Source organism: Acomys russatus, chromosome 31, assembly GCF_903995435.1.
Source record: "Acomys russatus chromosome 31, mAcoRus1.1, whole genome shotgun sequence".
In the NCBI taxonomy this organism is placed as follows: Eukaryota; Metazoa; Chordata; class Mammalia; order Rodentia; family Muridae; genus Acomys; species Acomys russatus.
The window spans coordinates 20,636,237-20,664,109 of record NC_067167.1 but is presented as its reverse complement, the minus strand read 5'-3'; the positions used below and the strand labels follow the sequence as shown (position 1 = coordinate 20,664,109).

General features: G+C 37.5%; 1 long non-coding RNA gene across 1 annotated transcript in view; it reads left to right on the top strand.

Moving 5' to 3' along the window:
- Positions 1 to 3,853: 3,853 nt before the first annotated feature.
- LOC127183720 (uncharacterized) overlaps positions 3,854 to 27,873 on the top strand; it is an 83,765-nt gene continuing 59,745 nt past the window's right edge. The window contains exon 1 of the long non-coding RNA XR_007830052.1: positions 3,854 to 3,961. This is a non-coding gene — a long non-coding RNA (uncharacterized LOC127183720). The remainder of the gene's footprint in view (positions 3,962 to 27,873) is intronic.

The window sequence follows — 27,873 nt, the reverse complement described above, 5'->3', positions numbered from 1 at the left end:
CTCAAGCAAAGCAGTTTCTTCTTTTCAATTCTGTATCAATTCTGAAAATGTGCACAAAGAGAGCATGTGGACTAAGTTGTAACAGTCTATTGAAGAGTTTAGTATTGGAAAAAATGCATCATATTATTTTCCAACAGTGAATTTTGGAATATGATATAGTCCTTTGTATACAGAAGAGAGTATTATATGATTCAGTTGAGTATTAATGAGTGACAACCTCTGGTCTTAATAGATCTTTCAGAACAGAATTAGAGAAAAGAAATTCATTATCTATATTGTGTGTTCTTTGGAAGCATTGGGTTTGCTTTAAAAAGATAGCCAAGGCTGAGAATGGATAATCTAGATGGAATTCTCAGTAAATAAACTTTATTCAAGATTACAGAGAGAGAGAGAGAGAGAGAGAGAGAGAGAGAGAGAGAGAGAGAGAGAGAGAGAGAGAGGGACTACATTTAGTTAGAGTTTCTAGGAAAAAATAGATAAGAGTAGGCCTACAGAAACGGGGGTGTGCTGGAAAAGGATGGAGACTTTCTCATCCCAGGTAGGCTTAACTCGGAGACTAGGGTTTCACAGTCTGCAAAGCCTAGTCATCATTTCTGAATCATTTTCTATGGTCAATGAAAGGTGATATTTTAAAAGAAGATTTATTATCCAGAGGAGTTTAAAGCCAGAAGATGAATTGCAGAGAGAAAGTAAGCATACTCCTGTGTTGCAGTAACACTAGAAAAAAGAGGTATTGTAGGAAAGATCAATTCTGAAGGTGATTGCCTTGCCACTGGGCAGCTTGTCTGAGGGTTGATGATTGGAAGTCTTCCCCTACAAAAGAAGCAGATTGAATTTTGAGCTGACTGGACTGAGTTGTGGAAAGATGGGCTGGCTGGTCCTGCCACTCCAAAACTAGAGCTCTGTGCGGTTTGTCTAGGTACCTCACCATCCTAGTGACTACACTGGGGGTCCAGCCCACCTTCCCAAGGTCCCAAGAGGTGATTGGCCATGCATGGCCTCCTGTCAACTTTGCCCATTAGGTTGCTGTCAAAAGGTGGAGAGAGATAAAAAGAAAACAAAACCAAGATTAAGAGATGAACTGTTGTCTCTGTGTGAACCAGCACTTCTGTGTGTGAACAGGTGCCTCTGTGTGTGAATCTGCGCTTCTGTGTGTGATTGAATACCTCTGTACATAAAACACAGCTTCTGTGCATTTACCAGCACATCTGGGCATTATTCTCTAGGTTCAGACCAGGAAACAACTGCTGATGACAGAAATAACAACATCTCTGTCCACAACCAAATTCCTCCTCTAAGACAGTAATCCGAACAGTTTTTTTCAAGATCTCTGCCTTAATTGCCTTCTGTCTTCACCACCACCACCTGTTCCCTTCCCTTACAGGAGAACCTTTTAGAAAAGGGGAAACGGCATGGACAAAAGATCAGTTCTTATCGATAAAAGAGCCCTGGTTTGTGAAATATTTTCAGTAGAGCATACCTAGTCAATGTGATTGCATAAGAGAAATAAATTTAGAACTAATGGTTTATTAGGTGCACTTCTAAGAAATTCCTATTTCATTGAGAATAAAGTAGAACTGCTTCATTACAAAAACAGAAATTCCGGAGGAAATGGTAGGTATGCCTAGTTACCTAGAAACATTTATTAATACCCGCTGGACCACATCATGATGTAGTAAGAAAACATAGACACAGGAAGTCATGTTGTACGCCTCTCCATTTGTCTGTTTCTCATTGAATGAGATCATTGGTTAATCCAAACTTTATTAATGTTTTCTATTGGCAGGACTGGTGATTGCACGGAGGACCTTTTGAATGTTAGGTGAGTACTTCAGTATTGAGCTGTAGTTTATGTCTGATGTTGTGTGCTACCTAAGGGCCCTACGCCAGCTACATTAAAGATGATATTATTTTTTTTCTGAAGGCATTATGAAGCTGTGAGCAACCTAGAACAGAGAGTAAACTATAGAACGGCACATACAAGGGCAAGGAAACAGTATCACAGCTATGGAAAGATAACTTCATAGTAGCATATCAAAGGTAGAGAGGTCATGGTGGGAAAAAAAGGCTGGACTTCTTAATGCTATGGCACAGAAGCTATCAGAACTATTGTCACCTCAATTATAGCAGAGTAGAAGACAACTACAGGTCCAAAAGAGCACACTAAGCTGTGAAAAACAGGTGATTAAACCATTCAGACCCAAGTGACAAAAGATGCTGTCTTAAAAGATAGCAAATTTTAGACAACGTAGGCAGAGTATTTTTGGTGGCTTAGATAGCATTAATAAAAAAGCTGTTAGAAAGATATTATGTTAATAATTAACGTTGTTTAAGGAAGTGAGTAACAGAATGGTACAATTTAGTCGTGATGAGTCGGTTACCTCTGGAACAGCTTGGTTTCATTTTCATGGTAGTCTACAACTGCATTTCTTTCCTTAACATTCTTTAAATTGTCATTAATTTTAGGGAAGTTAAAAACACAAATGTTACATTTAAAATAGTCATATTTGTAAGTATATGTGCATATGTGATTTCTATTTATTCATGTTTTCCTTTGAAAATAAAAATACACCCAAAATGATGAAAGAAAATGAAGTGTCACCAGCATGAAAACCACAAAAGAGTTGTTCTGAAATACATGGAAAAATATAATCACCTAGTATTTAATATCTACCATTTAGGCTGTCTTTGGAACATACCATTTGGTCATTCCAAAAGCTCTCCCAATGAGCGATTTATGGGCTATCCCTTTCATAGATCAACAAGTTGAAACTCCAATATGTGTTTGGGTTGATCAGGGGGTACATAGATCACCGAGTGGCATTCTTATTTTAAATGTAAGGAACGGTTCTGGGATAGGAACAAATGTTCCCGGCTAGAAGCCACATTTTACACCAAAGCTGCATCATGGTTGATTATCTGATCAGAGCCTAATGATGTGGAAAGGTTGACAATTCAAAAGTCCAGAGCTAAATTATCTGGTGACATTTTTACCCCATTATTGCTCCTCTCTGTCTGACCTATCATCCTTGTGACTGCAGTCAGTGCTTTGGAATGTGTCTATGGGTTTCTAGCTTACACAATACCTTAATATCAGAATAGTGTCAGATAGTATCTGAAACTCTGAGACAGCTCCATCTATCCGATGACCTGATGTTCCTGCCAGTGTATTTGAAAAGTGATTTTTTTTTTGTGACTACTTAATTATTTAAAATATTTTTTATAAATAGATTTTCTAGAATAATAAAATTATATTCAAACTAATTGTTGTTTATAAACACGGGAGAATACAATAGTTGGTCACAGTGTCCAGGAAACACAATGTAACTTGAATGACGGGAGTGACAATAATGAAATTTAAGGTCGTTCTCCTGTATGTACCAGTTTCTAAGAAGAACCAGAAACACAGCACAAAAATTTATTCCTGAGTATAAGGGAAATAGTTCTGAAAAAAAGTATCTGTGGAAGATGTTATCATTATCGATTTTTCACTGAATATACTTATACATACGTAGATTTTGAGATCTAGCCTATTAATTTTATAGCATAACCCTGTGTAGGTATTTCACTGGATTTCATAATTATTTCCCAAGGTGCCTACTACAGAAACATTATAAAATAGCTTATGCATAATAACTTTAACTTTTTAAAAATTTTTATTTACCCAAGTGTGGCACTACCCATTACCAGTGGATCAGGCCAGGTGAGTTCAGATGCTATGATTTCTGTATGTCAACTGCTAGTCTGCTTCTTTTCTTACAAAAGTGAGTTCCTGCAACTGACTACATTTCCCATAATCCTCCTCATATTTCCCTTCACTCAGCTAGCTCATTTATTTTTCTCCCTCCTTAGAATCTGACGCGTGCCAGGGAGAATTCTGGATTCAAAGGGCTGCTTAGATTCTGTACTGATGCCATGTAGGAACGTACATACTCAATGTCACACTGCTAAGTGGAGAAAGGTAAGACAATTTATTAGAGGTTTTTATAGTATTTTAAACTTTTAAGAAACAGTGCCTTTATTTCAACCAATGTCTTTGTCACTTATTTTTTTTTCCATCTATGCAAATCAAAATGGAAAAGCCTTTTGGCAATAGAACTGGCATGCTTATTTAAAATGTGATATAAATATGATTACAAAGAATGCTCAGATAATTCTCCCTTAAGATTTCTAAGGACTCTGAATGCAATCAGGTAAACTGGAAAATAAGTTTTGCACAAATGAGTGAACTACTGGAAAAAAAATCACACTAAGTTGCTATTATGCCTGATATATGTGGCATCATATTAACAAAATGACAGGTGATTTTAAGTTACATAGGTGCTTACTTTTTTATTCCTGACATCAGCAAGTATATTTAGTATGTTATTATCAAATCATTTCATATTATAAAGTATTTTTCATACTTTTCCAGTACAAACTTAATACTTAATATAAAAACATATTAAGAAAAATCTCAGTTAATTATAACAAAATTCATTCCTGTAATAATAAATATCTTTTAAAAAGCAAGTCTTACTATTAATGGGTTAACCCTGTTTCCCAAATAGTGTGGATTGTGGTTCTGTCTTAAACACGTGTGTTCAAAGACTGTGCATAACTACTTTTGCCTGGGATTGACATAAAGCCAGAGTATGGCAATATGCCATGTATGTGGTTTGCACAGTTTCAAATTATTAAATCACTTTTTAAAAAGCAATTAACACAGTTCCTCTGCAAAGAATGAGATACATGCATCATTTATTTTCAATAAAATTTTGCATAATTGGAATAAAATGCTATTTGATCTATTAATTTAAATATTAAATGCAAGAGATTTATTATAATACAGAGAAGAACACTCTGAGATTGCACGGCTATCTACTGTGTGGTCATTTTCTTCTCTGTTCCTTCTCTCAAAGCACAGAGAAGAAATTCCATAAAACATAATTGAGGAAGAGAAAATAATAAGAAACAATGAAAGACACGAAGAAAGCCCAAGGTAGTCAATGCTTCCCCACTCCTCTCCAGTCAAGCAGAAAACTCAAATTTGTAATTAATCTCTTTTAGGTCTCTACTCTGACTCTGACACTGTACACAACTAATACAATAGCTTCAAACTACCCAGATTAATTGTAAATATTTTTAAATCAAGATGTAGATTTTCCAATTTTTAATTGGAGATTCTTGGCTTTGTGAAGTTCCATGCACCTGGAAAGAGAACAATGTGTTGCTCTTCATGGTCTGGTCTGACTTAGCTTCAGTGTGCTTTATATCAAACTATGTCACTCTATTCAGAACTTTAATTAATTTTTTCTGCTTAAACTGTAGCAATGTCTACACTACCAGGTTCTAGCATCATACATTTCTTAGCAACTTCCTATATTCATCCTTACATATATATATATATATATAAAACACTTTTTATTTATTTATTTATTTTTGGTTTTCCGAGACAGGGTTTCTCTGTGTAGCCTTGGCTGTCCTAGATGCGCTTTGTAGACCAGGCTGGCCTCAAACTCACAGAGATCCATCTGCCTGGGTCTCCCGAGTGCTGGGATTAAAGGCATTCACCACCATGCCTGACCCATAATATATGTTTTTAATTGATTCGCTTTACATCCCAATTGTAGCCCCCTCCCTCATCTCCTCCCTGTCCTACTCTCCCTCCTTCACCTCCCATAGTCCTCAGAAAGAGGTAGCTCTCCTCTCCTACCATCTGGCCTCAGTCTATCAAGTCTCCTCTGGATCGCCTGCCTCCTCTTCCTCTAAGGCTTGCCAAGCCTGCCCAGCCAGGGCGATGTGATCAATGAGTGAGCAACAGGGCCCCTGGCAGAGATAGCTTCTGCTCCCCATATTAGGGGACCCACATAGAGACTGAGCTATCAACTACATCTGAGCAGGGGTTTTAGGTCTTCTCTCTGCATGGCTCTAGATTGGTCCATCAGTCTCTGCAGGCTCCCTGAGCCATATTTGTTGGCTCTGTTGGCTTCCTTGTGGAGCTCCGATCTGCTCTGGGTCCTGTTCTCCAACCCTGTGCTTTTCCCACAGTTTGGTTGTGAGTCTTTTTACTTCTTTTAAGTTAGTAATAACAGTGGTGATATAAAATAGTGCCTAGTCTTCTTCTTAGGCATTCAATGTGCATGAGTTAAGGTAACTGTAAGGACAACTTGTCATTATCTAAGTTAAGTTAGAGTTGAGCCAAATCCATGATTTTTGTGTTCAGAACCTCTGTTCTTAACCTTCCACTAGGTTTCAGTCTTTGTAATATTCCAACACTTTCAAGTCTCCTCTGTTTTTTCTCTCTCTCTCTCAAGTTATTGAAGAATGAGGTGGTTAATTTAAAAGTATGGCCTAATAAATATTTATTAATAGAATATAGTTATTATGGCACCATTTTCTAACCTGCAATCAATCCATAAAATATACAGAATCCTGCTGTATTTTAGAATAGCCTTGACTCACCTGGGGCAGGGCACATATTGATTCCCTAAACTACCTTCCATATCTCCTAGCCCTCATCTCATGTTATCTGCTTCTAATGATTTCTATTTGCACACTGTCCCATCCATAATCCATAAATATTTGCTAATATTTTCCTTTCCTCCATCCACACCAATCTGGCCATGTGTTCTTGCTACCTAACTCTTCTCAGAAGACCCTTTTCCTCCTTCCTCCTCCTTTCTTCCCAAGAATCTCTGTCCTTCAAGCTGAGAAATTTTACTCCATCCTTTCCTCTGGCCCTTCCCAGGTATGGGCTTTCTTTTACTAGTTAAACAGGGAGACAAGGTTAAACAGTAATATGTGGGTTGTGTGACAGTCTTGAGTAAGAATCTTGGGGGGGGGGCGGTTGGCAAGAAAATACATGGTCTTATCCACCATCTTAGGTCTTGTGCTCTTTGTAAGTTTTCACTCCTTTCTATCCGACAAAAGTCTTTGCCAACTGGCTAACTGCTCTTCATTGTATGCATTCTCATTTCTCTCAGCTACGTTACCCCAATCAATCTAAGTTGTTTAACACTGTGCACAGCATAGAACAATCAAAGTGGTTGTCAATAAATATATTTTATGAGACCATTAATGGGAAAGACACAAGTAATTAACTGTAAAACATAGAGTGTGTTGTCATCAGCACTTGATTTCCTATTGTTAAAGCAGAAGTTTGCTGCCAGGCATGCTTCCTATGCCAACTATTTCACCAACAACAGAGTTTCCCAAAAGATCTTCATTCGCTTTCTCAATACCTTTGGACCATGTCTGAACTCTTCAAGAAATTTCAACTTCTAACTTCAGTCTCTGCTGCTGAATGCATGCCAGATGGAACTAGAGTAGCAGCAATCAATTGGCCCAGCAGTAGGACCCGTTTTCACTCCAAGCGAAGGGACAGCTGTGTTGACATTACTCCTGTACCAGGAATGGAGGACAGCTCCTGCCTACTCTCTGCTGCTCCTTCCTATGCATTCAATTCAAGCCCATCTTGGCTTTTAAATTTAATCCTGACTTGGCTGTGATAGTGTGTGAATTCTTTAAAAAAGTTATAGATTAACTAAAGGTCTAGTCATAATTATCTTCTGTTATTCTTCTACTTTCCTACAAATCTCTAGCTTTAAGATGCTAAAAATTGTGTTTTCTTTTCTTTTTTCCTTCTTTCTTTCTTTCTTTCTTCCCCCCACCCCCCAGCCGAGTCTGTAAGAATTGCTAAATTGGTAGACTGAGCCTCGGATGAGGGATCTTCCCTGGCCCATAGGCTGGCTCTTCTGGTAAATTGTTTACCCTTCTCTGTGCTAGGCAGTAACATGTATGTAGCTACCACCTTGTGGTGGTTCATTTTTGTCAACTTGTCACAAAATAGAGTCATCAAGGAAGAGGAATCTCAAACAAGACCATCACATTGTCCTATTGGCATGTCTGCAGAGCATTTTTTTAATCAATGATTTATGTGGAAAGCCATGACCCACAGTGGATAATTCTAACCTTGGGAGTATGAGAAAGCACACTGATTAAGCCTTCTTATTCTCTGCTTCAGTTTCCGCCTCCAAATTTCTCCCTTGAGTTTCTACTTTGGCTTGGTTGCCTCAATCATGGACTAAAATCTATAGGTCAAATAAATCCTTTCCTATCCAAAGGTGGTTTTGGTCAGTGTTTTATTACAGCAACAGAAAATTTATTAAGTCACACCTCAAGGCTGCCCACTTAATTTGGTTGCATAATTGTATTTACAAAAATCATGACCTATGGTAATGATAGAATCTACTCTGAGCTGAAGATCATATTGTTTAGGTTCTAGTCACAGCAGTCAAAGCCATAAGCTATGTGATATTGGACTGTTGAAGGAGGGTCTTGTGCAATGAGGTGAAGATTCATGGGTTTGAAGGACAGAAAAGGATCATGGGAAGTAGAGGCGAGAAAAATACGCTAAGCTCCTGTTCTTGAAGACATTCTGAGTGTCCACCCTTCACCACCCTTGGTTTGGAGCAAGAATAAGAAAGACTATCATTTCCTCTTCCAAAGGCATTCTACACATCCTATGTGGGACACTTGTATGTTGTGGCCTTCAGAATAAGGCCAATTTTGCTGCCTATGAATCAAGGTATTATGTGCTTCCTGTTATAGGTGGTTTTTATTAATGTCCATTATGAACAAAGAAAAAATGAAAGTATATATATGTGTGTGTGTGTGTGTGTGTGTGTGTGTGTATAACAGCTGTTTTTTTTTTTTAATTCATTAAGCAACAGTTACTTGTAAATTATAATCAGTGCTCTTTTTCAACCAGATCATAACCTTATCACCACAGGTATGACTTCACATCTATTCAGTTAATAATAGATACATAAAAATAAGCCAATTTGACACAGCTGGCTGACTAAGAGCTTTAAAAACCCCTCCCAGAAAAGACCTCCACCAAGACTGATTGAAGTTTGTAAAAGTAACTTTTACTCACCTGAGGTAACTGTCATCTTTTCTTCTAACCTAGGCCTAGTCTTGGAAGCATCTTGCCTCTACATTATCTAATCTAGGTCTAAAATGTTTCCAACCTCTGAGACTTACTGCTGAATAAGCTCACCCTTTCTAGTTCTTTCAGCACTATGGCTGGCTGGTTCAGCTAAGCTGCTCTAAGCCAAACACCTCTCCAAGCTGACTGATTCAATCTAACTTCTCTTGGTCTCTAGCTAAATTGCTATGTTTGGCCTCAGATTAGCTCTAGAAGTCTATTCTAATCTTCTGACACCTTTTTCATTCTCCGGCTCATTCTGTCTTCACTTATGTCTAGCTTGTTCTGTCTTCAGCGTCTCTCTGTAAAACCATCCTGGTAAAACGACCTTTGAATTCTATGAACTGAACTGCCACAAACTCAACTCCATTGCACTGCCTTTCAACTCACTGACTCAAACAAACTGCCTGAACCGAACTAACCAGAGCACAGAGATGTGCATGCCACCATTTCCTAAATACTGAGATTAAAGGTGTGTACCACCATACCTGGATCTAAGCTTTTCTTTACCTGAAACTTGCTCTATACCAGGCTAACCTTGAACTCAGAGCTCTCCTTGCCTCTGTCTCCTGGAATTAAAGGCATGTGTATAGCCAGCCAGAACACACAGTCCTAGGTCTTTGGATGTGATACCTTTCCAGAGCAGCCTTGTTGAGAGATTAAAATTCCTCTAGCATAGTTTCTGTTGTTCTAACTATAGGTAAGATCCTTATAACAGTATCTTACTTACAGAATACAGAACCCTGCCAGACAGATCATAACACATGCTAGGGAACACTTGCCCGAAAAGAGTCAACAGATACTATTTGTGAACGATCCACCTGTCCATTTGTCTTTTAGGATAAGCTACTATGCATGCTTGGGGTGGAGTGGGAGGCGGATGAAAGATTATAGTTCACATATGGAACAGGAGTTTAAACTAGGGGAAAGCAACATTTAACAAGCAAAAATGAATTACCAGAGAATTATGGAATCTTTGAAAGAAATTCTTAAGACACAAAACTGGCTTTGGTAGAGAGGAAAGATCATATTTTTATAAACACAAATGTAAGATTCCTTGAAATACTGGCTACAGCTTATTAGTCTAGTCCCCAGCACTAAGAAGAGCATATACATTTGACGGTGTGCGAATAAAAGGCTTTTCATACTAGGTGACAGCTGAGAACAACAGGAAAATAGAAGCCGCCTTTTATATTCTAGGCATAGTCAGTCTGAAACCCAAATACTCTTCCATTGGATGAGCACCATCTACTTCCACAAATATCTGTCTCTTCATTATCTGCAAGGAAGGGTAGTGAGAAGTTCCCTTGGGGCTCCCAAGATTCTTTCACGTCACAGAATCAACTAGGTTTGGAATCGACAGCAAACTCCGCAGTTGATGGCTAATTTTCATGGTCAAATTGAGCTGGAACAAAAATAAAATGTCCTGTGGATCACTCTGTGTGGGCGGTGAGAGGGTGGAGAAGCTTCCTCCACACATGGTTAGCAGTGGTAGACCCTGAAGAAGGACCAAGTCAAGATGCTCCATAAAACCTGGAGATCAACCGAGATAAGGAAGCAGGCTACATTTGCAAAAGTTTCCATGCCCCGCTTCCATATCATACTCCCTTTATACTTCCTGTGAAGGTGACTTTGCCTGAGCAGCAGTGTAAGGGAGAGGGAGACACTTAGAGAGAGAAGGTGTGGTAATAGGGACTCTTACGGGAACAGAATCAGATTCCTAACTTGATGTGATGAAGGCAAAGAAACTTCACTGCCTCTGTAACATTGTCCATGGTTAAGCACTGCTTGCCACGTCAGCACAAACCAGTCAAGAGAATTTTTCATAATGGTCTTTTAAGAAAAAATTGTTTCACTTTCTCACCTTACACAGCATTTTGTCTTCCCTCCCAACAAATGTTTACAAAAATCTGTCCATGGCAGCCTAAAGAATAGGGAAAGGTGCTATGAATGCAATTGATATGTTGCTCAATAATTTTACTATACAGTACTATGATAAAAAAAAAATCTGTCGTACAAACTTTAATTTTTAAGGTTAACATCTATAGATTAACTTTTTTATTCATTTTCAGTGACCTTTAGTATCCTGATTTTGTTTCCAGAAACCCTTCGTATGCGTTACATAGAAGTAAAAACAATAAGTCATAGTCATGTCTTTCCAGATAAATATGGTGAATATTTTAATGTGAAAGGAATAGCAATAAAAACATGATATAAGGTATAACTGAAACATGAGAGGGAGCACAGTCACTCATTTACATTATCAGGAGAGAGGCGCATTTTCATTCCAGCTATGGTTTACATGATACACAGATGTGACATACACTACAACTTCCCAGATATATAAAATGAAGAAATTGTATCAAAACAGTCAAGCACCTCTGCCAAATGTGGACATCTAAGGCCGTTTACAGTCAGGAATAACCTAATATTACAGCTAAAGCTAATAACTGAAAGATTAATCTGGGTTAACTATTGTAGTATTCCTCAATTCACTTCAAAATCTCTGTAAATTGCATTTCATTTATGAGTGCTTTACAAAACAAAGTATAAAAATGAGCAAAGGCACCCAGCTAAAAATAATACTTTAAACTCTCATCCCATAAAGGCTGGCACATTTACTAGTTATAATTAAGGGACTTGAGGACGTGGATCAGTGGATAAGGGTGCTTGCTATCAAAGTTTAAAGAGATCTCAGTTTAAGTCTCTAGCATCAAAGAAAAAGCCAGCGACAACACACACTCTTCTTACAGCAGCAGTTTAGGAGGTGGAGCTGTGATAGCAGGGGCTTGCTGGACCTCAGCCTCACACTGGGTTCAACAAAAGTTCAATTATGAAAGAAATGAATCTAAGAGTGATAAAGGCACTCAGGAACATTCTTTGCCGGCCCCCCACTTGTCCATAGAGCACATACATATAGTCTTCATACACACATACACAAAAGCAAAAGAACTTAGTAAAAATAAATAAATAAAAAGTCATGAATGTCAGAATTCATTGCAACATCTTCACTCAAGGTTAAAGTCCTAAATAAAACAGTAAGATTCAAAGACCAAAGAGATTTTTAGTTTCAATTTTTAGCATTCTGCAACCACTGTTAAAATAAGATATTGGGGCTAGAGAGGTAGCTTAGTGACTAAAAGCACTTACTGCTTTTGCAGAGAATCTAGGCTCAGTTGCCAGTACCCACATAGTTCCTCACACCATCTATAATACCAATTCCATGTGATTATATGTCTTCTTCTGAAGACTCTGGACACCAGACCCACACGGTACACAAAACATACATGAAAAGCGAACATTCATAGACTAAAAACTAGGCAAATCTTAAAACATTTCAAAAGAAACCATGGTAGGTTTAAAAAAAAATAATCACATAAAAACATTGGTGGTATATATTGGTATTAATATGCATATATACTTGTATACATATGCCAATGTATGCATAGATATTTTGATCTTGCTGTGCTTGTATATTAATTACTTTTCTCCTGCTGTGACAAACTACTGTAACTAACAAAAACTCATGAAAGGAAGAGTTTATTTTTGATTATGGCCTCAGAGGGATGAGTCCTTCAGGGCTCGGAGGCAAAACAGGAAGCAGCAGGCATGGTAACAGAAACAGAGAGCTGAGAGATCACATTCTTAACCACAAGCAGAAAGCACACAGTGTAAACTAAAAAGGCAAAGCCGGGAACTCTCGAAGCCCATCCCTACGGATGTGTTTATTCCAGCAAGGCTGTGCTACCTCCAGCAACAGTGCCACCCACTGGTAACTGTGTTCACATATGTGAACCTATGGAGAGCATTTTTCATTCCAAAACCCAGAGCTGGAGATTGAAATAACTGAGAGTCTATCTCACAAACGCTAATCAAGTAATACAGTATTGAGTTCTATTCTCTACCTTGGCTGGACGTTTTTTAAAGTAATATTTGACAGCTTTAATTCTGTCAGCAAACATCCACATGAAGGAATAAAGAAGTAGGTATCCAAGAGAAATGTATATATTAAATTGTTCTTATTTCCTCCTGTTGTTATCAGTGAATATTAGTAGGTGCTGGGTCTCTTTCCTTCATATGAGCGGCACTTTATTCAAAATACCTATGACGTAGTTCAGTAATTTTCATTAGCTGGGAGAGGTGAAAAATAAATAACATAGTAGTAGTTACAATGTGTTACTATTAGCACATGAAGGACAGCAACAATGTGGTACCTTCCATCTGGATATACAATGATGGAAGTAGTGGCAGTCGATCAGAATTTAGGACAAGATAATCAGAGCCCTTCCCCCTGATTCTCTTCAGTAATGGTGTGTTATTTTTATTATTCTTAAATACTTATTTATTTATTTACCTATGTTGTTTGAGTTGGAGTACATAGGCATGTATGACATGTGGTGGACAAAGGAGAACTTCGGTTATCTTTCTTTCTCACTTTCCACCTATTCCTTTAAGGAAGGTTCTCTCCCAGGACCATCTCTCATGTTTCCTTGGCTGGAAATTAGAAAGTCTCAAGGATCCTCTTGCCGCTCCAAAGAGATGGCTTTAGAAGCATATGCAACATACCCAGCTTCCATGCTTGGATCTAAGCTTCAGTCCTCATGGCTGTACAGCAAATGCTCTTTTCCTTTAGCCATCTCTCCAACACTGGTATATTATAATAATTTAATTAGCTATATCACAGGGAATTTTAAATATGAAAACATGAGTAAAAATGGAATACCCGTTTCTTCAACGTTGCCTATGTATCTAAAGCAACAATGGGTTGTTTTTACTTATATGCTAGAGCATTTGCTACTTGTTTTGCTATTTATTTTTTGTTACTTTAGATTTTTTTTTCTAATTTTATTCGTATATAATGGAAAGCCCTGAAAAGACATCAGATACTATAAATGATGCCATGTAAACTAAAAAGCTTTGGAGGATCATCTGAAATTCAAGCCATTCTTTCAGATTGTTAAATTCTTAGTTATACAGGACTATATTTCCTCTTGACCTCTGTGACAGTTATTAGATTGGGTTGTAAAAGATGAGGGATTATATTGAAAGCATATAAAGAGACACTTTCATAGAGAAATGAAAGGTCATAGCTATAAAAACGTGGAATCTCAACTACTATAATAGCCTACTTCTGAGATCTTAAACAAAAATAGTGCTGTTCTTGACCCATAAAATTTAAAATGCAATTTGAATCATGAAAAATCTTTATACTTTCAAGGGAGTGATTTCAACATTTTGATATATGCATATCATTTTCTAAACCAAATTATAATTAAATTGGTTAATAGATGAGACAGAGACCAGAAGTTTGTCTTTCAAGTGAATCCTCTTCCTCCTTAACAGCTGCATTGTGACATTGATCCTTAATCAAAATATGATTAAAGCCCCAATTAAATCATGAGTTCAACCTTTATATCTTTTTGATAGATGTGGTGTCCCTAACACTCTTACACAGAAGGAAATAGTATTGAAGCATTTTTCCTGTTTATTCTGGCATAGCGTCAACCAAGTTTTGATATTTGTAATTTAAATTCAAACTATAAGGATGTAATAATAAACAATCCATATAAGATTATTCCTGAAACTAAACTTCCATCTTTTCGATTAAAATTGAAACATTATTTAACATATGGATCAGAGTCATGGAGCAGTTCCCAGTCTTATCAAATGTTATACTGCCTATAAGCGAAGAATCCAATGTTCTGACTCAACCTATCTATAGTATTATTTAGTCTTTCATGATAGCAATCATTGTCATTGCTTCCTAGGCTGATGTCATCTGATTAGTACTCTACATTTATGGCTCTTTTTCAACTATGAAAATTTGACCATTGCAATGGGATGGCACCATGCTTCATTCTTAGAAAAAAAAAATGAAAAAAATCAGAAGTCAATCCAACCAAAAAACAAAGAAATGAATTATAGATGATGATAACCAGAGCCTGTGAAGGAGGAGGAAAGAGAAAAAGAATAGGTCAAAGACTTCAAATTTTCAATTGCTTGCATTCTGACATCACCTGTTTAAGTGTTCTCTGTACATCTAAAGTATCTTACTTTTCTCTGTCACATCCAGTAACTCATTACCTCACCTTTGTTTCCAATAGAATGGAATCACTGTATGAAAGAGACAGATGCAACTACACTATATCAATGGACTTGTAAATAGTTTTCCTGGGTATTTGATCAGCATCCATGCTCATATGCTTCTTGAGAAAAAAAATTTCTCTCTCTCTCTCTCTCTCTCTCTCTCTCTCTCTCTCTCTCTCTCTCTCTCCCCCGCCTCTCTAGCTCTCCTCTCCTCTCTCATCTCTCTCTCTCTCTCTCTCTCTCTCTCTCTCTCTCTCTCTCTCTCTCTCTCTCTCCCTCTCTCTCTCTCTCTAACTCCCTCTCTCCCCCTCCATATATATGTTGTGGGAATTAAGTAATGTTTCTAATATTCAAGATTATCCTGTGCAACAGATGCTTACATGAGGTGAAAGCTTAACTTCATATTGTAAAGTGCAATTAATTAGTGGATGGTCTTGTAACAAACCATGGCATCACTCAATGACACAATCACATTTATAGCAATAGGGAAAAAGAAAGCATAATGATTTTGTATTAGCACTAATAGATGACTTGCAGTTCCATGGGATCTGACATTTCCTTCTGGCCTATGAACACACCCTACACACATGTGACACACATGTATTTATGCAGGCAAACACATTCACACAAGGTAAATAAATAAATATTTCGGAAAGGAGAGAAATTATTTTTTATACTCTTTGAAATGCTCAGAAGAAGAAGAATTTTAAGTACTATATTTACACAATCCAAGAAAATAAAGCAGTTTAGTTACTGGTATACTTAAACATTAATTTTTCATTGCATGTGGTAATCAAGTAATGAAAAGACACAATTGCACAAGGATTTAACATAATGTAATTTTTTTCCTTAATGTAATTTTTATTACATTATTGATATCATTTTTCATACCAACATTCAACTCCAAATATTTATATTTAGTTGCTATAACAAATATTGATGTCATATATTAAATGAGGAGCAGCAAGTATTTATCAAAAATAGTTATAATTCTGATGATCCTTAATACTATTCTTTTAACTTGTGCTATAAAAAAATAAATTATTTTCTTGGATGTGATGGTGATTTTAAAAAGACTATTGAGTAAGTAGCTGATGAAAAATACTTAAAATATTCGTCCAAACTATCCAAGATTACTTTAGAAAACTATTGTGAATTTGTGAGTCAATATTGAGTATATAACAGAAATAAGAAATTTTACTCTTGAATCAGTAGTAGAAAAGTTAACGAGCCACTTTTTCTTTCCAAATGATATTGATTGCATAAATTAAAGCTAGTTCAATGGTCTGTGCAAAAAATGTAGATATAAAACCCATAAAATCTATTATTAAAAATTCTGTATCTCATTAAAATTAGACATGAAATGAGGCAACTTAAGGTTTTCAGATCTGCACAGGGAATCTGTGAAATGAACACCTAGTACATTTTTTATTATAACTTTAAAACACTGAAGCTCTTGGCCCAACTGGGCCATCTGACTTGCTTAAGTCTCAGGTCAACACATATAAAAGACTTGCCAGACCCTGTTAAGATAATTGCCATAATTCCAATAATTTTAGATACAAACAATTACATTATTTTTGAATTTGAAAAAAATAACATACGCAATGAAGTTGAGATTATGAGTTAAATGATAATATTATTTTTCAAAGGTACCAAAAACATAAGCCTGTTTATTTGTTAACTCCATTTCTTCTCAAATATTTATTGTCAATGCCATAAAATATTAAAATCAACAAGGAGAAATTGGATCTCGAAATGAATTATTCAGTTCTCAAATAACTATTCTGCTTAGATGATTTAGTGCTGGAAAGACAAATGAAAAAATGGACAGTGAAGAGAGTCAAGAGGAGATGATACCTTACTACATCACTGCATATGGGACCTGGGGGGGCATTTTTATTTGCATGACCGTTAAAGTAAACTAAAGCACAGATCCACCAGTCTTCAGAGTTTAGATATGAAGTTAACATTAGTCATAAGTTTAAATGTCCTAGTGTATGATCTAGCAGGTTCACATAAAAATATGGTCGAAAGGAAAAATATATTTAAACACAAAATGCTACTTTAATTTATCGATTTTATTGTACCTATTGTAGAATTAATACACTACTAAAAGCAAAGTGTGAAATATATCTAGTCAAAAAGTTAATTTCATTTTTGGTTTGAAAAAAATTATCTCTTGATTCTGAAAGTTTTAAGAAAAGACAAAGTGTGAGACATAACCGAGCAAATATGCCAAGTTCACTCATAGACATTACAAGATCCCCACGGAGGAAGCATGTCTGTAATGGTAATAAAATCACTGCTAACATCTTTATTACCACTGAATTACATTATGTTATACTGAAAATGGAATATCAGAGAGGTGAAGTTCTATATGCTGTTCTGGACAGATAAACCACTTACAAGACATAATGAAGCAATGTTCTAATTTCTTTCTGTGGCATGGGAGGCTGTTACAGTGTGGAGTTGCTACCAGGAGCTCCATGACAGCATTGAGGTGGGCTTGAGAAAATGAAAGCAATGGGATGAATTTTTGTCTGCTTGCTAATAAACACTTGAGTAAAACAAGGGAAAGAATTACTGATACATTAATCAACTTTATGTCTACACCTTCCTTCCTTCCTTCCTTCCTAACTTCCTCTCTTTCTTCCTCCCTTCATTCCTATCCTACTTTTCTCTAATTTATTTTATTTTGATTTTGAGATGGTTTATAATATAATAGTACAAAGTTCAGGAAGAAGAAATTTTTTTATACTACAGTCTCTTATTTTCACAGAAATTGAAGAAAACCATATCTCAGTATGAAGCTGCGGGGGCTACAGTGACCTATGAACAATATCCTTAACTGTCATGTGTGTGTAATGGTTTATGGTTTTTGTTTTTGTTTTTGTTTTTTTTTTTTTTTTTTTTGGAAGAAAGGAAACTTTCATTCTTCATAGTAATGCCACTTATGTGAAGGATGATTGAGAAACATGGTTGTGAAGAAGGTGATCTCTCCCTCTCTCTCTTTTAATGTTCCCTAACAAAGGATACGATCTGAAGGACTCCCTGTGGTTGTTACATCTTCCTCTGTCTCTTGGAATCTTATCTCCAACTTGTTATGGAAGCATCTTTAGGCTGATCTAATTGTTGAAATGATAATATTGGTTACAAATATTAGGCTTCGGTGAAGCCAGAATGTGTACAAGGGGGTCCTTCCCAAAGTTTATTGGTTTCGTGAGTTATTTGAGTCTTTACTCAAATGTACATGTGATAACACTTTTCAGAAAAAAGATCTATATATTTAAAAATGGCGTTTGACTCACATCTGTTCATACTTTAGCTGAGGTTAAACCTCTACGTTCAAACTAGTTCTCAATCCTGTGTATGTTTACTTTTCTCTGATTGTATTATCTTTATTTCTTATTTAAGCATTTTAGTTTTTATTAAGGAAATTTTTCTTTGAGAATTTCGAGTATGTATATAATGCATTCTGATTATTCTTATAATCAGAGTATATAATCAAGTATATAAAAAATTTCTTTTATATACTTGTTGCCTTTTCCTGTAAATCCTAGGCGTCCATAGCATTCACAGCCATGGGTTTTATACTAAGCATGGAGTCTTTTTATATACAACCACAGAGAACTTGGTTGCCCTCATAACAGTAAGATGCTATTGTATCCGTTCACACAACCTGCCTGATAGTTTAGGATTGTAGTCCACGAGTCAAAAGCTAGGTAAGACTGCTGATGCTTTTTCTGCATCAGCACCCTTCATAAAACCTTCCAGAAATATGAAACAAACCACTTGAAAGAAGCTTCCAGCTAAGGTCACACTCAAATTTTCTACTTTTTAGAAAGAGGATATTCAGGAATAGCATTTTATATAGCTATTATAGCTACTAAAAAGTAATGGCAAAAGTTTATTTTGTTTGGGAGAACCTCTGGGTCTTCTCAAGTAATACACTTCATATAATGCGGTGCCCCACTCCTGACTTGGAGATTTTCTTTCAGAACCCATGGTTTCTAGTAATAGCTCTATAATGCTAGAAAGATGTCTTCTTCCTCGTTTCAATTTATTTTTAAACTTATATGTTTTTCTGCTCCCATCTCTACCCATCTAAAATATAACAAGACAAAACAAAAGCTATTACATCGAGTTGGACAAGACAAACAAACAAAAGGAAAGGTGCCCAAGAGAAGGCAAAAGAATCAGAGACCCACTTTTCACACACCCAGGAATCCACCCCCCCTAAACCCCACTAAACTGGAAGCCATAATATAAGCCCAGAGGACCTGGTGCGACCTGTTTAGGCCCTGTGTATGCTGGGCCAGACTCTGTGAGTTCATTTGTATTTTGCTGATGTTGATTTAGACGGTTTTGTTTTCTTAGAGTCATCCATCCCATCTTGCTCATGCACTATTTTCACCTTCTTTTTGTAGGGATCCCTGAACTCTGAGGGGAGGTATTTGATGGAGACATCCTATTGAGGGCTGAGTGGTCAATGTCTCTCACCCTCACTCTCTACATAATGTCTGGTTAAGGGCTTCTTTATTTGTTTTCCTTTACTTCAGGAGACAGCTTCACTGATGATGGCTGAGCAGGTCACTAATTTATGACTATTAGGAGTCATTTTATTATTTTTTTTTAGATCATTATTATTTGGATTTACCTTAGGCACCTGGACTATCTCATCTCAAGGGGTTTTTGTTTGTTTGTTTTGTTATTGGTTTTTTTTTTGAGACAAGGTTTCTCTGAGTAACAGCCCTGGCCGTCCTGGAACTGGCTTTGTAGGTCAGTCTGACCTCAAACTCATAGAGATCCACCTGCCTTTGCCTCCCTGAGTTCTGGGATTAAAGGCCAGTGCAACTACACCTGGCTTAGTCTCAAATTCTTTTTTTTTTTTTTTAAACTCACTTTACATCCGGATCATAGCCCCCTTCCTCCTCTTCTCCCAGTTTTACCCTCTCTCCCTCCCCAATGCCCCCTCCCCTATTACTCAAAGAGGGGGAGTCCTCCTATCCACCCACCACAGCTCATGAAGTCACAACAGGACTGAGTTCATCCTCTTCCCATGTGGCTTGACAAGGTAGTCCAGTCAGTGGGAAGTGATCAAAAAGCCGACAACACAGTCCATGTCAGAGACAGAACCAGCTCCCCTTACTAGTGGACCCACATGAAGCCTGAGCAGCCCATTGTCTACATCCATGAAGAGGACCTAGGTCAAGTGCATGCATGGTCCCTGCTTGGTGCTTTAGACTCCATTGTCCCAATGGAGGATGCTTAAGTCTCACTCAGAAGGGGAAATTGAATAGCTGAGGTAGTGGTTGAAGAGAGGGAACAAGGTGGGAGAGGGAATGCAGAGAAAAGACTGAACCTGAGCAGAGTGAGGGGCAGAAGGATAGAAGGCTTGCGGAGAAAAGAGGAACTATGGGTGGGGGCATCTCTGACAAGCCGGAGACCTACATCAGAATGGGCCTCAGGGAGGATATGAGGGGGACTATAGCTAAGACTCCTAGTAGCAGGGGCCATGAAGACTGAAAAGGACACTCTCTAACTACACTAGACTACTAGTGGAGGGAGGTGACCACCAACCCACCCACAAAAACTTATATCCACTTCCCCTTGTTGGGGAGGCCTAGTGGCACTCAGAGGAAGGGTAAGCAGGCTACTCACATATAAGCATATAAGCAAATACATACCACATTCCTCCTTCTGTGTCTTGGATACCTTACTCAGTATGATTTTTTTTTTCTAGTTCCACCCATATGCCAACAGATTTTAAAATGCCACTTTTAAACAGCTGAGTAATTATCCATTGTATAAATGTACCACATTTTCTTTATCCTTTCTTCTGGTGAGTGTCATCTAGGTTCTTTACAATTTCTAGTTATTGTGAATACGGCAGAAGTGAACATCACTGAGTCTCTCTATGGTAGGATAAAGCATCCTTTGGGTATTTTCCCAAGAGTAGTATTAGGTGGATCTTGAGATAGACTGATTCTCATCTCCAGAGGAAATGCCACGTTGATTTCCCTCTGTCTGTAAGAGTTCACACCCACATCAGTGATGGGAGAATGTCCCTTATTCCACATCCTCGGCAACGTGAACTGCCACTCGTTTTCTTTAACATAGACATTCTGACAGATGTAAGCTGAAATCTCAAATTTGCTTGGCTTTGCATTTCCCTGATGGCTAAGGATGGTAAATCTTTCTGTTGTGTTTGTCAGCCATTTGAGTTTTCTCTCTATATTTCAAATTGGTTTACACAATAGTGGATTTCCATATGGCCCTTTGACACAGAGTTTATCACTGTCAACCCTGTCTTATTCCTCTTTCCTCTGAAATCTCTTGACCCCCTATATTTTCTTCTATTACCACATTACCTATGTACTACCCTTTCACTGTCTTCACTAGTACCTCAGTCCTTAGAGAAACCCACATGAACCACATAGATCTTATGATTCAAATATAGAATCCATATTTGAGGCAGATTATGTGGCATCCACCTTTCTGGGCATAGATTATATAACTCAGTATATTTTTCTATCTATTTTCCTGAATTTTTTATAATTTAATTTCTTTAGGCTGAATAAAATTTTGTGTGTATTTATATTATCTATTCCTCTCTTAGTGGACACCTTACTGTTGTGATTAGAGCACCACTGAACATGGATGAGCAGATTTCTCTGCAGTAGAACATAGAATACTCTGGGTATATGCCCAGAATTGGTACAGCTGAGTCCAATGGCAGATACATCCATAGCCTTCTGACAAATCGTCACACTGATTGCCATATGGTTTTTCTAGTTTAATTCCCATTAATAGTGAATATGGATTCCCTTTTCCTGAAGTCCTTGCTAGGATTTCCTATTCATTTGGTACCTTCTTCAAAGCCACTCTGACTAGGTAGAGAAAGAGAGTCTCAAAGTCATTTTAATTTGCATTTCCCTAGTGACTAATAATGTTCAACCTTTTATAATGTGTCTATTACTCAATTTTTATCTTCATTTGAGAATTTTCTCTGAAGTGTGAAACCGCAAAAGAGCCTGAAGAAAAAGTATGGAGTACACGAGTTAAATAGTTTGCAAATAAGCCTGTGGTTACCTAGGAAATATGGCCACATAGGACCTCAGGAAATTAAATTTGTAAGGAGACAGCAAGGAGAATGGAAGAAAAACTTTATTAGAGAATTAATATATAGATCATAATAAGAGCACGAGGAACAAAACACCAAGAAAACAAACAGGCCAATAAAATGCTCTATGTTTTATTTAAACATTCAATCTTGCTATAGAAAAACACAGTTTGCTCATTTATTGGTATATTTGCTTCAGCCCATATGTTCTCAACTCTGGGAAACAAGAAGTCATATATATTTCTCATTCTGTTTTCTGTTGATTTCTCATACCATTCTACTGATAGAGGTGCACAATAAGCACTTCTATCAATAATAAAAGAGGTGGTATTTATAATTTTATATTGACATTTAAGAAATAATTAGCCAGACATAGTGGTGCACACCTGTCATCCCAGCACTCACAGAGCAGAGGCAGGCAGATCTCTGTGAGTTAGAGGCCATCTTGGTCTACAGAGTGAATCCAGGGTAGCCAAGGCTACACAGAGAAATGCTATCTCAAAAAACAAAACAAACAAAAAGAAATAACTACACATTCATTTCCCCAATTTAGAAAATTAACCATTAGCAAAGCTGATGGGTGGTATTCCTAAATCAGAAACACACATTTCATCATTGTAAATTTTTTAATATTTAGAAAACATCTTCTGTGTTAAAGGGGAAAAGAGCAATTAAGAATAAAGCAAGGAACATATTACTCCTAGTAAAGGAAATAATTTACCAGTGAAAGAAGCTACCTCACTGAACTTAACTCAACAGAATCTTAAGTCACACACTGTTCTGCATCCCCCCATCATCCTGGTGGTACTACAAGCAAATCCCTATGTATTTCTCCTGGTATTCCCCACTAGGATTTCTCAGGCCACCAACTCAGAATTCTCCTATCCTCTCACTATTCTTCAAAGCTCCACTCTCAATCTTCATGATTCTTACATGGCTCTGATTCTATGGTGATCAATATCATCGACCTCTTCCTGGTATACAGTCTACACACTTTTCTTCTGGCTTGCCAAGTTCTTGTGATGAAAACGGTTGGAAAAACTTACCCATTACCATTTCTGTCAGGGCACCGATCTTGCTGAGCATAGCTAGAAACAAATGCATTGCTCCCTCTGTATTTCTACTCTCCTTTTCCAGCCTTCCGTAAAATAAATATCCACCCAAATTCTTTCCTGTTTGAAGACTTTTGTCTTTCCTGTCCCCTTGCTCTAGAGTCACACTCCTTACTTTACATATGACTCACTGCTCCATACTCCGGCTGTCATTTCAAATATCACTTCCCGCCGAGTCCCTTCCTGACTGCAGAACACAATATGCATATTCTATTTTAAAATCCTATTTTGTCTCACATAGCTATTTTCTCTTTAAAGATCTTAGTCTTTTATTTCACAAAATATAAAAGAGTTCTATAGGAAAGAAATTACATTAAGATGATGTTTTATGACATTTAAAGGTACGGTAATGTACATGCTTTTTTTATTAGTACATTTAACCATAGGATTTGGATGTAGATCCAGTCATTACTGCAATTGATCAATAATAATGGGAGTAAATGGTAACTTCCAGCATCTGTAACGGATACACTAAAATACAAAAAAACTTGTGACTTATACTGGTGAAAATATATAAGTGGTGCTGCTGATATTGAAGTTTACTTATAATTAAAGAACATTCTACATTTAAGAGATTTGTACAAAATTAATATAGTTTCTTTCTCATGTAAGTTGGTAAAACACAAATGTTTTAGTGGACTACAAGCAAATTCCTGTCTCTCTCCTGATAGTCCTCTCTAGCTTTTCCCAGGCTAGGACGGCTGCATCATGAAGCAGAGTGACTTCAGTCCTGCACTCTGTGCACATGCATTTCTTCCCTTTTGTTTTTTAGAGATTTGTTTATATAAATTAGACATGGATGGTGGGCACATTACTATACTTTAAAACATAATCTCCTTCAACTCTTCAGTGTTAGAGACTGAAATAGGATAGAAGCCATGGAGCTAAACAGCCAGTAAAGCCAAGGATGTATATATAAATAAAAGAACATAATGAAAACTTTTCTTGTTGTGTAGGACTCCAGGGGTATTTAAAGAAATCTAAAATTTAAGGATCAAACACTGTCGTTTGTCCCCACCACTGTTTCACAACATCTCTTCCTTGGACCAGCAAATCATTAATAAAGAAACAAGAATGAAACAAACGAAGTAAAAGTAAAATAAAGCTTTTATAGCCACAGTGCCACTGACTTGTATTTGTTCTCTTACGCTTCTACTCTTTATCTTTCTCCTTTTTTTTTTTTTTTCATAGAATACATTGAAATAGTATTGGTACCAATTAATATTTTATATTTAGTTAATGATTGAACTGACCAAGAGACAAATTACAGTTTTTGGAGAATGACTTTGGTGCCTACTGAGTGGTAGTTGGAAAGAACACTGGGCTGTGTCTACCATTCATTGGAATGACCAGCACACTTTAAGACACACTGCAGTAGGAATGATGGTGGATGTGTCTTCCATTAAAAATGATGAAGAATGACACATTCATGAGTAAAATAGCTTTTTGCTACAGGCTCACAAGACAGTCATGCAAACAACTGCAACATGAAACCTTGTAATAAAAACGTAATAATGGAACTACCGTCTGATATGAAAAGGTAATTTGTTATGAGTTCATAAAACATAATCAGTAAACATCTTTCCATAATCTGTCTTTATAAAAGTATGTGTGGACTGTTGGACCTGGTCTTGAGTAGCAAACAAACTTCCCAATTTTTTTAAGAGGAATATTGTAGGGAACCCTCATCTAGTTATATTTGAGTATATAGGATGCTCTAAGGGAATCTTCAAGCCTTCGTGCAGGTAGGTGGTAACTGAAATGTTCAAAATGAAAGGCAGAATTAGGAAAGCGGGTGGGAGGAATGGGTGAGATGCCATAGGCAGGAGTAAAGGACAGGAGTGGGCTAGGAAGATATTAGTCCCGGATGTGGGTGGGGAGAAGACAGCAGTCAGTTTTAGCAAGAGCACTGTGAGCTACTTGGTAGAGAACACGATGGAAAGATCCTTTAGTGTAAAGACTAGAAGGCCAAGTGCACAGTTTGAATGAACAGTGGGCTAGGTCTACCACTTAGTGGAAAGACCTGCACACTTTCAGACATGCTGCAGCAGGCATGATGTTTAAACTGTCTTTCATTGACACCTAGTGTAGCTATGTCGTAATATCTCTGGCATCATAAACTCTCCATGAACGTAAGCATCCTTGAAAATAAGCAGAATCTGTGCTATCAAAATAATTTGATTTCCTCTACAGTTTTCTTTTATAATTTAATTATTATTATAATTTATTTTCATTACATCTCGATTGCAATCCCCTCACTCTTATCTTCCTGTTCCTATGCTCCCTCCCTCTTCCACCCTCTGCCCTTCCCCTAGACCTCTGACAGGTGAGGTCCTCCTCCCCCTCAGCCTGACCACAGCCTATCAGGTCTCATCTGAGTAGCCTGCATCCCCTTCCTCTGTGTTCCCACAGGGCCTCTCTGCCAAGGGGCAGTGATCACATTGCTGGCACCTGGGCTCACGTGAGAGGCAGGTCCCGCTCTTCCCTCCCCTTCTCCATGTGGAGAATGAGCTGTCTATCGGCTACATCTGAACAGGAAGTCTAGGTTGTCTGCTTGCAATGGCCTTGTTTGGCGCATGAGTTTGTGCAGGCCTCTCTGGTTCCAGATCTGCCAGCCTTGATAGTCTCATGTGGAGCTTCTGACCCCACTCTCCCACCCCACCCCTGTCCTTCCACCCCCCCATCTCTTCTATACAACTTGCAGCTCATAATGTTTCTGACAGGCATTTTCATATCTTAAAGAGAAAAAGTATAATAAAATAGAGGAAACTGAATGCTAACACTCAAAATTTCTCATTCTATTTAAATAAAATAACTCAGAGAAGATAAAGAGAAGAAGATCCCTGAATTGCCAGCTAATTCAGAACAGGGCATGCAATAGGTTGTGTAAAAGTAACTTTTTTGAAGCCTCTCTGTGAGAAAACTTAAAAATCCAGTTGTGTTATTTTTATCTAAGTTGGCACCGGAAGTAAAAACTATAATATAAATTTGGAGGAAATGTGCTACTTCTATGGCTTCTGGATTTATTTGTAATTCACCATGTTCCAAACGAACAAAGCTTATCGGGTTAAAGCCAAAGTAATGAGGATTGACACTGAGCAAGACCATGAGAGGACATGGTCGGGGAAGAGCAAAAAGATGATGCTCCTTATGAGGGGTGGATCTGAGCCTAGGGGTTCTGCTTGATCAAAGGCACCAACCAAGGACAAAACATGCAACCATCATCAAACCCCTACCCAGACCTAGGCAAGGGACAGAACATTCTCCACAGTTAAGTGGAGACTGGGGACTGACTTTCACAGGATCTCTGGTGCCCCATATTTGGCCATGTCCCTTTGTTGGGGAGGCCCAATGGCACTCGGAGGAAGGATAGCAGACTACCAAGAAGAGACTTGATACCCTAGCACCATATTCAGGGGGAGGAGGTCCCCCTTGGTCACAGTCATAGGGAAGGGGGATTGGGGTGAAAGTGGGAGGGAGGGAGGAATGGGAGGATGTATGGGATGGAATAGAAAATGAGATGTAATATGAATTATTTTATCTTTCAATAAAAATGTGTTAAAAAAAAAAAGAAGACGATGCTCCTTAAATGTCCTCACAGCTGTATTGTGGACACTGTTGGAAGAGCTATAGTGTCAGGGGAAGAATAATATGCGGACATGTAAAAATACATGATAGAAAAAGACCAAAGAAGGAAAGGTGTCTAAATTGTCACAAAACATTAGAACACCTAACATTAAAGTGACATGAAAACTTCTTGGGGAAGAGGGCTAAAAAGAGACATTGCATTAGTAGAAAGCTTATTTAAAATCAAAATGAAGGTTTGAGTGTCTTCATTAAAAGTATACCTAACTTCTAATAATGACATATGTGGGCAATATTATGTATAATAGTCCCAAGCAGGAAGCAGTTTATGAGTAGCATAAAAATTGATCCTAGCTTATTTGTACAATGAAATATCACAAAGGGATAGGAATATTAAAAGTTAACAGTTTCGAGACAAAAGTAAGAGAATTGCATGAGAATCATCTTCAGTGAAATAATTCAGAGACAAAAACTATACGATGTGATTCCATCCATATAATGTTTAAGAAGGAACCATAATGACAGCATGCATCAAAATTCTGTTTTTATGTTAACGCTGCAGAGGGAATGGAGTAGCTCAGGAGGGGCTGTACTGGTGCGGGTACAACGTCGCATCCCACAAGGTAGACACATTCTCTGCAAGATTTATAGCTGCTTACATAGATGCATTCGCTTTATGAAACTCTTGTAACTATGTGCTTCCTGTTTTTCGTTTATTACTTTTCTCTTTGTAGTAACTTAGGAAGGCTAAAGATATTTAAAATTTTCCTGCTGAAATAGCCACTGGCGTACTCTGTGCTGGTGAGTGTAGAGATGGTGGGGAAAGGCCAGACTTCTAAATATTCAGTTTATTCCAAGCACAGAGATGATATATTTTGCCATCTAAATGTGCACTAGTTGACCTCTTCAGCAAAAATAAGAGCTCTGGTTGACTTCATTCCAAAGATTAAATTTCATTTAAGTGACAAAATATGTCATTGATAGAATTTGAA